Source organism: Dermochelys coriacea, chromosome 8 (genome assembly GCF_009764565.3).
Source record: "Dermochelys coriacea isolate rDerCor1 chromosome 8, rDerCor1.pri.v4, whole genome shotgun sequence".
In the NCBI taxonomy this organism is placed as follows: domain Eukaryota; kingdom Metazoa; phylum Chordata; order Testudines; family Dermochelyidae; genus Dermochelys; species Dermochelys coriacea.
Genome location: NC_050075.1, coordinates 57,362,785 through 57,372,934, shown reverse-complemented (window position 1 = coordinate 57,372,934; position 10,150 = coordinate 57,362,785). Strand labels below are relative to the sequence as shown.

Below are 10,150 nucleotides of genomic sequence, written 5' to 3'. Positions count from 1 at the left end.
GCTATTTAAATGTACTTTTCCATTTGCAGAGACTCACTGTGATGATTCAAATAAGCGGTTTCTCACTACATAAATGTGAGCTGTAAATATTTCAATCCTAAACTTTACCATAAGTAGCAGCATCTCAGCATGTACACAACAGTGTCTCTGCTGGCTCTGACTAAGGCAATTTACACCACACAAATAGTATAAAGGGACAATAAAGGATGTAAATTAACTTCTTTAAGGCCTTATGTTGCCAGAGTAGCTTAAAGGGGCCTCAGTTTAAAAGAGAATCTACTCTCTTTTGTGTAATAATTGACTCTTAAGTCTTTAAGAGCATTCTGTGATATGGGCAATAAAATAAAACCAGAGAGGTCAAATGTCTTTCCTGTTCTGTCCCCAGAAACAGATTAATAGATGCCTACTCCCTGAGGGGCGTGGGCTTAATCTCAGTGTATAAAGACGACAGCAGCAACATTCTTCATTGAACTCTAACCGTGGGACAACAATGAACTTGAAGATTTCCTCCTGTGAGTTTCTTTCATGTGAATACGTTACAAACATTATTACACTGGTACAAGTAGCTAGGCTAGAACTTTAGAGAGTAGATTGATGTTTTTGTCAGCAAGAGTCTGATTTAATTTGAAATTCTGCAACCAGAAGAATAAATTCATCCTCCCCGTGAAGTTTTGCAATTGAATTCTTTATCTTAAAATCTTAAATCTTAAAAATTATTTATCTTCATGCATAGATTAATATAGCAAATGCTTATTATGTTACTCCATTTATGATTACATCCTTTTTGGAAAGGTCATCTAGAGTAACCTCAAGTGGTTACATTTTACTTCATCTTCTGACTCTTAAGCAATCTGTGAAAATCCCTGTGACTTTGTTCATTGCAATCTTTTTTATAACCATACATTACTTTATAGGAGTACTTCCCATCTCCACCATGGGACTTCTGAACATATAAAAATTAAACCTTCAGTCCCACAAATAGTGTTACATATTTATTTATATAATCCATTAAGCACTCTATGCTGGGTAACAGATAAGATTTCCTCAAAAGACTTACAGATTGAATTCAAAGATACATCAAATGTCACAACCTACCTACATAAAATTGCTTTTTCTATTTGTGGACCAATTTTTATGAGGAACTGTATTTTTCCCCATAGGGCTTATTAAGCCAAGCGAGCCTTGACACTATTAGCCGGGCTAGCAACAAAAAAAAGTTGCGTCTGCTGTATTAATTTAGATGGAATATATGGGCTAAAGGTGTTAATGTGACACAGTCACGGAATTATATTAAGCAGTGTTAAGTAAGGTCTGGGGCTTGGTATCCAGAGACCCCAGCCAGCTTATCTCCATGGTAAACACATAATTAAAGATGTTTTAATCTTTATTAAAGATACAGAAAAGGAGGAAAAACAGGCAAAGCAGTTGAAATGCAAGGTATTAAGTAAGGCTTTCATTTTAACAACTTCCTTTGTTCACTTTCGCTTTTGCTGGAGATATTTTTTTCCTTTTAAAAAAAACTCCCATTGTTCGACAGTCTCTAAGATGGCAGCACAAATAGCAATAATTGTCCTTTTGCAGAAGAGAGAAGTTACCCGAGATGGGTTGGAGTTCCTGTTGCTGCTTCAGTGTTGTTAAAGTCCAATTATAGAAGGAAAATCCCCCTTGTTTGACACTCTTAGATGGTATCAAAGATAGTAACGGTCATCTCAGGTGGCATTTGGGATTCAACTGGAGTACATAGGGACCCAGATGACACCACCACCTGTTCTGGTAACGACATCTTGGATCTTCACTGTCCTGATCCTGAGAGGTCACAGAAAATGAGATGGTGACACTTGCTCTAGTATCTTCCGTCTGTTCTTTCCATCTGTTCTTCTTTTGCTGGTTTCCCATAACATCTCTTTCTCGTCAAAGCCCAAAAAGGGAATGTTGGGTGGACTAGCCCACTCCCTCGTTATTTTGTCGACTAATTAAATATCTGACATAACAATTTTGGCTTTTTAACATCGGGCTTCACATCTCCTGTTTTTAACAAGCATAATTTTAACACAGTCCTAGAATTATACCAACTTGGCCTTTTTTTTTTTTTAGACTAATTCAGTAATTTTGTTTCCTTTTCAAAAATTTTCCCATCAACTTTTGTTATTGTAAGTCTGCAGTTCTCAAACTTTAGCAACCCAAGGACCCCCATTTGGAGTTAAAATTTGTCATGGACCCCCTGAGCTGGCTTCTAATTTTCCACAGGGGTGCTCAACCCCTGCTCAGCCCCTTGCCCTGCCCCCCACTCCACCCCTTCCTCCAAGGCCCCACCCCTACCCCATCTCTTCCCACTCCACCCCTGCCCCTCCTCTTTCCGGCCCCTCCCCCAAGCATGCCCCAGCTCCACTCCTCCCCCTCCCTCTCAGTGCCTCCTGCATAATACTGCATAATACTGCAAATACTGCCAAGCAGCTTTTCCGTAGCATGCAGGAGGCACTGGGAGGGAGGGGGAGGAGTTGATCAGCGAGGCCAGTGGGCCTGGACATGTCTCGCGGACATCCTGGAGTACCCTTGTGGACCCCCAGTGATCCGCAGACTCCAGTTTGAGAATCACTCTTATAAGTTATGTCACGTTATGAACTTTTACATCCTTTTTATACCGATTAACATATTTCAGTACAGAGAAATATCAGTCCTGCTGGGCTTCGTGCTGGCATACCCAGCAGCCACATTATTCCTTGAAGATTCTAAGCCATGCAGATCTGAACCCCACAATGTCTCAATACTAACAATCCCCCACAATCCTATTTTTTTCTTGCTTTATTTACCTTTGATAACTTGCCTCCAAGAACCTCTTTGGTTCCTCCATCTCCGTCTATTTTCAGCCAACATTGCTGTGTGAAATGATGTGAATGACTAGGTGCGACTTGTCTCCTCATGTCACTGAAATACAAAGTGCTATTGAACAATGAAAGGCAACTGGTCTTCTTTAAGTACTTTAATCCTAAAAATTAAGGGTGAACTTAACTGTAGCACAACAAACCCACACAAGACTCTCCACAGCACATATGCTGCACTGAGGGCCTGATCCTAAGCCCACTGAAGTCTATGGAGGTCCTTAGCTGTAGGATCCTAAACCTGATGGTAATTACGAAGGTTGAGTTTTTTCCATTCTTTAGAAGGAAAATTTGACAAAAAAATCCCCCCCACCACCCAAATCAAGGTCACACTAATTACTTTCAAATAAAAAAAGCAAAGATCTCATCTGTACAAATTAAGCCCCCCCCCAAAAAAAGTATAGTCAGAGCTGTTTTCATCCTTACACTTTCAGACAAAAATAATAAAAACCAACACCACATTATCAGTGTATTATTTTGCTCTTTACAATTGAAAATGAAAGTGGACAACAAACAACAAGAACAAAGAGAAGTGAGTGACTTAATAACAGAATGCAATTCTCAAGGGATTTGTATCTCCCATTAATTCCTGACTTGCAAGGCCAGATCCTCCACTGGTGTAAATTGACATAGTTCCATTGAAGAAATTGGAGCCATATTGAGTTACACCAGCCAATGGAACTACAACCGATGTAGAGCAGCTGGCCTTTAGTCTTCACAAACACACAATAGTAAATTAAAAAACCACACACACACACACACACACACACAAAACCCCACAACCTCAGCAGCCAACAAAACCCCTCAGATTAACTTGGAATAGTTGAATGGGTTTTAACCATATTTTAGAAATTCATGTTAACGGTGTATATAGGCTACAAGCAAAATTTATCCATTCGGAGAGGACTGGCACAAAGGTTTTTAGTACTATTCAAGGTCAAGTGTAACTTATTGATGCATAGGCTTTGCATTGGTCCTCTGAATGTGGGTAAGTTTCACCCCAAATGACCATCAATCCATTGGTAACTTTAGAGGTTGGTGTGGGAGAGTTCGTTAGTCCTGAAGCAAATACTAAACCATCAAAAGCACAAGATAAGACTGTCCTTCAACAAACTACACATGGACATGGAAGAAACCCAAGATATGTGCATATTTGTTTTGGGCATTACAATGGTCTAAATAAGGTATATAACTCACATTTTGTGCCGATATCTATGATAAGCACAGTCAAGGCCATCGACCCATGCAAATACTGATTTCATTTTCAGAGTAGCAGCCGTGTTAGTCTGTATTTGCAAAAAGAAAAGGAGTACTTGTGGCACCTTAGAGGCTAACAAATTTATTTGAGCATAAGCTTTCGTGAGCGATAGCTCACTTCATCGGATGCATTCAGTGGAAAATACAGCGGGGAGATTTATATACACAGAGAACATGAAACAATGAGTGTTATCATACACACTGTAAGAAGAGTGATAATACCCATGTTTCATGTTCTCTGTGTATATAAATCTCCCCGCTGTATTTTCCACTGAATGCATCCGATGAAGTGAGCTGTAGCTCATGAAAGCTTATGCTCAAATAAATTTGTTAGTCTCTAAGGTGCCACAAGTACTCCTTTTCTTTTTACTGATTTCATTGTAATTGATTCCATGTGAAAGATGGTGCTGCCAGCTCTCTGTTTTTGTCACCGCTATAAAACCGTCAAAAATTTTAAAGTGCCTGCCCTTGAAAGCAATTTTTTCACATGGCTATACTTGCTCATAAAAAATTCAAGGGCCCACACATTTTCTATTTAGCTACCTATAGGCCACTACCAAGCAGGCAGCTTGAAATGTAAATATTTTTGCATTGCTTTGCAAAGAACCACATATCTCCAAGACCCTCTTGAGGAGTAGCCTACCACTTCGAGCAACTCTACACGACATCTGTGACATGGGGGAAAAGATAGAACACACAGAGGCATTGGTAGCCACTGCATTTGTAATGTTTTTCATAGGCAGACCTGTGGACTCCACAAGAAGTTCAATAATCTATCATGTCCTAAAATCTACCTCTGTTACCACATGCAAGCATGACTTTTACTGAAGAGAAAATATTAAGGCAGAGTTCCATGCATAGCGCATATTATGCGCAATACAGTGACACTGGTGCCTATCCCTACTCCTCTAATACAATTCACTGAAACAGACAAAACTCAAAACTGATGCAAGAATTCTCTGATGATAATCTATGCATCTAGTATGTTTCAATCATTCATCTCATTTTACCTATTAATAATTATATTATTATTATTATTATTCAACTTTTATAAATTGGTAGCTCCTAATGATCAAAGAGGTGGGGCCCAATTGTTCTAAGTGCTATACAAGATTTAATAGAGTCCTATATGTGAGGTCCTGTGCACTATGCTGATCATCATATAGCTAAGACTACATCACTTCTACAAAATACACTGCAATGCATTTATTGTTACGTTGTGCAGTAGTAACATCAAATCATTAAAAGTATGTTTGTTAAACTAAATGAACACATCGTGTCTCGTACTTTGCTTTCCTACCAAGTCTCCTGACATAGGGAGAAAGATCACTAGCCACCCCATGGTATGGAGAGTATTGGCCACCCAAAAGGCATTTTGCACCCTAGAGTGGTGGTCTATCAACAAATATGCTGGTGTGGAAAACCCATTAGATCCACCGCTTGGGAATGAGTAGTAGGAACAGTCCCACATCCAAACCAGGGACTAAAGTAGTGGCTATGGAGGGACTTCTGAGATACACAAACCCCAGTTGTGGGTTGAAGCCTAGATTCTGTTTCCTAATCCTCTGTGTAAATTTCCTTGGCCAAAGCCCATTTACTTGATTGTGTGTGTGTGTGTGTGTGTGGGAATGAAAGTTTTATATTTCACAACAGCTTTCTTCAACACCCTTGCAAATTAAAAGGACTATTAGCAATAAAGCTGGTCAAAATGTTCTGATAGAACAGTTTTCCATCTGAAAAGGATGGCTTGAGAACATTGAAACATTTTGCGGAATATATTAATTTCATTTAAAGTTTTGATGGGAAATTACAAAAGAGTTTTGGTCTTGTTTAACATTTTGATTAACAAAGGTTTAAAATTTTGGTTTTAGTTTTGTGATACATTACATAATATAATACAAAAGTTGACTTGCACATTATTTATAATATAATATAAAAGGCAAAATGGTAAAGTCAAAATGAAATGCTTCAACTTTATCAAAACAAAAAGTGTTTGGTGAGGTAGATAAAATATTCCCAAATATTTTATTTTCTAAGCAAATTGCAAGATTTTGACTTTTCCTTCCAATTTGAAACAAAACAAAATTTTGAACTTTCCCAGAACTTCTTGCAGGATTTATATTCTGTTTAAAATACCTTGGCCCTATGATTCACTTTTGCTAGTGTTTCCACTTTTACGTGAAATATGAATTATTTACAGAGTATAAAATAATCTCTCCTAGGACACAAGTGTTGCCACAGTGAAAGCACTGGGTTAATCTTTCTATAGGACATGAGTTTACAGTGTTGACTGGATTTTATAATACGAGTTCCTTTCACACCAACGTTCATTATTGTTTCCTTCTGTGTCTATGGGTCACGTTTTCTCTGTGGGACAGATTCTGTCCCCACTTACACTGGGCGTGAATTTGGAACAAATTCATTGGAGTCAATATGCAGGAAAATATTTTTAAACTCATAATATTATAACAGAAAATGATCAATTTGATATTCAGTTGGGACCCTACAATAAGTATTATTTTAAACAATGCGAGCAAAATGAAAACTGATTAAATATGTCAGTGCAGAATTGTTGGTATCCTAGGTATGTTATGCTAAAACTGTTCAGAACGTCACCAGTTTGATAATAGAGTAAATAATGATGTGTCAGTACTGAATTGATCTAAATGTCAGATTACAGAACATTATGTAACTAACTTAACAGAGGATGAAATTAGTACTAAGGCGATAAAGGAAAACTGAGATAAATTTTGTGCTAAAGTCTTACCCCCTACAATCCCACTGAAGACACTGAGCTTGTGTGGGCTGTATACTGATGTGGATTTGGCCCTTTGATATTATTAGCAGAAGCAAATTATTGTTGCTTATAGGAAATTAAAGGTGTTAGGTTTTATGCCGTATAATATGGCTGACACTGCAGAGCTAGAGATGCAGGACCAGCTTCTAACCTCAGTTAAAGTTCATAAAACTGATGTAACAGACCAGACTCAGTGGAGTTACTCTGGATTTAACCTGGCATAAAACAGATCAAAATATCTGTCTCAGCTGTCCCAGACTTTCTATAGAGCATGAAAGCTAAACATTATAATTTTCTGTAAGCATTATTAGTTAACATTTGCTCTTTTCACTGATTAGAGTTTCTCTACTTAATAGCAATTAGTGCCAGGTTGGCTCATTTACACTCTATGAAATTCAAATGGCTTCAGTGAGCCATTTAGCTTACAGGCCCAGATCCTCAGTCTGTGCAGTTAGCTGCAGTTCTACTGAAGTCAATAAAGTTATGCTGATTGACACCAGCTGAGGACATGACCCACAGTCCAGCTTTATCTCGCAAGTACCAATTATTTTCTTTGTTTAACATTCTGCAATCTGGCAGTTTAACAAAGATAGTAATTAAATAACCCTCACAAAACCATACCAACAATGTTAACGTAACGCATCCTAACAACCAGCTCATAAGAGACTCCTACTGCATGCAGTGGTATGGGGAGAATGCAAGGATCCATCCCAGTTTCAGCCATGTTTTCAGGGTGTGCCCCAGATGGTGGGGATGGAATGAGAAGAGTGGTTCACAAAAGATGGTACATTATTATTTGTTTCCAGCAACACCTACTAGCCTCAGTCATGGACCAAAAATTCCCTGGTGCTTGGTGCTGTACAACACAGAACAAAAAGCCTGCTCAGTCTCACTGTATTGGGCTGCCCTTGGGTTGGGCCATGCTTGCATAAAGCACAGTCCCTTCATGAGTTTCTCATGAAATGAGGGGAGATTCCTCACCTGCCCTAACTCACATCATTGGCTAAATGCCACAATCTGGTCAAATCAGTTTTCCAGATCAAGGTTTTCAAAAACAGGAACCTATAGACAGGCTAAGTAAACGGGCTGATTTTCAAAAGTGTGGGCAGTTCAGAAGCACACTGGGATGATTTTTGAAAATCTTGGTCCTGCTGTTCTATTATACATTTTCTGAGACCCTAACAAAACAGCGCTGAAGTGCTCATGTTTGTGTCTAATACCTTCTTTAGCCAAAGAACTGGGTTTCCGAATTGGAACTTTCCTCTCGCCTGTTTATGTTTAGTTTCATCTTGCATAAGCGCTCACGTGGAAATGGGTTTCAGATTGTGCAGTGTTACGCTGACATCTAGCACACTGTGTTTTTCCAACTGAATAAGCTGGAGCATGGTTCTTTTGCCTCTAAATGAGTTCAATAAATTGGGAAAAAATGTGAAACAAAATACACTCATTATTCAGCTGGTAAATGGTGTTCAACAAACAGGCAGGAAGCAGGGGATTGAAAGAATCCCAAACAATCAAGTTTTCTTCTTTATTATCTGTTCTTGCAGACAGTTTAGTGCCCAAGATCCAAATTATGGCTGCATTCCTCCTCTCAGCTTCCTTGTAAGAGACATCCATGATAGGGTACAGGATGGCTAATACTGTGGTATGCTTAAAGATGCAGAGAGGATGTCTGGAAGGGGTCAGATTTAGGAGAAATGCAGATAATCGCCCTCCTACCTCTCCCATCCCCAGTTCTACCTTCATTTGGAGAATTTAAAGTAGGCAACACTACATGGTGGAGAAGGAAAGAGGAGGGATAGGGTTGAGGAGATGCACTCCCCTCAGCCCTGTAGGACATCTGCACGGGTCTTCACTGAATAAGGTTGGAATTAAACACATGGTTTACTGAAACAGTACTCTAATCTTCAGTTGACACCATAAGGAGAAAGAGCTTCAGATGATGTCCCTCTGTTAGTAACCATGCATTACCTCAAGGCTCTAATATTGCCCACAAATTCTAGAGCATCCTTATAAAAATTAATCTCAACATCTGACTGTATGACTCAGACCAGCATAACATACTGCTCAGCAATCTGTTATTTGAGATTTTATTTCCCCAGTCTTAAAAGATACATCAAAAGCTTCATGTAATTAATGCAATAATAAAAAAACCCCACATCTAGCCCCCCTCACACTGCTACAAAGTGTTGTGTCTAGACAGACACCAAGAGTTTCTTTGATATCATTCAGAATGTCTTACCAGATAATCGCAGCAAAAACATGAATCTTTTAATTTTGGGATGAACAGATATGCCTGATGTACCTTGAGGGTTTCTTGTGGGAAAAATTGTGCTGTGCCCTCCTCCTCTTTATGTTAATCAAATTTGCTTGCAAGATCCATTGTTTCAATTAAATCTTCATTGTCCGATGCAAGCAATCTCATTACTTGTCAATCAGTGAAATCTACTAGTTAGCCATATCCTCCATAGCACATAAAAATGCAACCTGGAGAGAAGAGTTAATACAGAAAAATCACATTTCTTTAAAAGCATGAAAATTATCATATTTAATGCTTATGAAAGGTACCAAACTGAGAAACCTCTAAACCAATGGAATCCCTTTACCCATCCATAGCATGGCCAGTGGCTATGCACGCACTTCCATCCTGAATGCTTCAACTTTCACCTGCAAGGGCAACTAGGTCAGCTTCCCATCCCTATTCATTGTTTAGGTCCATCTGTAGAGACTGTCATCAAGAGTGTCTAGAAGTATGACTTGTGATGTGGCCACTTAAAGCTTGGAAGTGATCTTAACCCAGCAACTGACTTCACATAGATCTAGAGGTGATCAATGTTTGGTCATGAACAGGTGATGTAGATTAGAAAGACTCAATGTCTCACTGCCAAACCCCTGAACTATCCAGGCCTCCTGTAATGCAGTTACCTTTTTAGGCCTCTTATTTATATTTTTGTTAAGCAATGACAGTTTGCTTGACTCTGAATAAGACACAAAGGAAGAAACAACCTATGCCCTGCAGAGCTTAGTACCCAGATCAACCACAAAATATCCTGGGATATACAGAGGATGGGTCTACCTTAGAAAAATGATGATACTTCTAGCTTAGCTAGTAGCTAAAGACATGGAAAATCTCATCAGAACATAAGCCTCTAAAAGATTTCCAGTCTCTAACACTGTGCTTTGTTCTGATGAGGCAAATGATAAGCAGACAGACTAT

General features: G+C 38.9%; 1 long non-coding RNA gene across 2 annotated transcripts; it reads right to left on the bottom strand.

The window, feature by feature from the left end:
* Positions 1–911: 911 nt before the first annotated feature.
* Positions 912–9,415, bottom strand: LOC122455463. Of its 2 annotated transcripts, none has more exons than XR_006273679.1 (3): positions 9,176–9,415; positions 2,811–2,925; positions 912–1,806 (listed from the first exon to the last, which is right to left on the bottom strand). It is a non-coding gene; the product is annotated as an uncharacterized LOC122455463 (long non-coding RNA). The 2 variants fall into 2 exon arrangements; XR_006273680.1 differs by having other exon boundaries at positions 9,239–9,415.
* Positions 9,416–10,150: the final 735 nt, after the last annotated feature.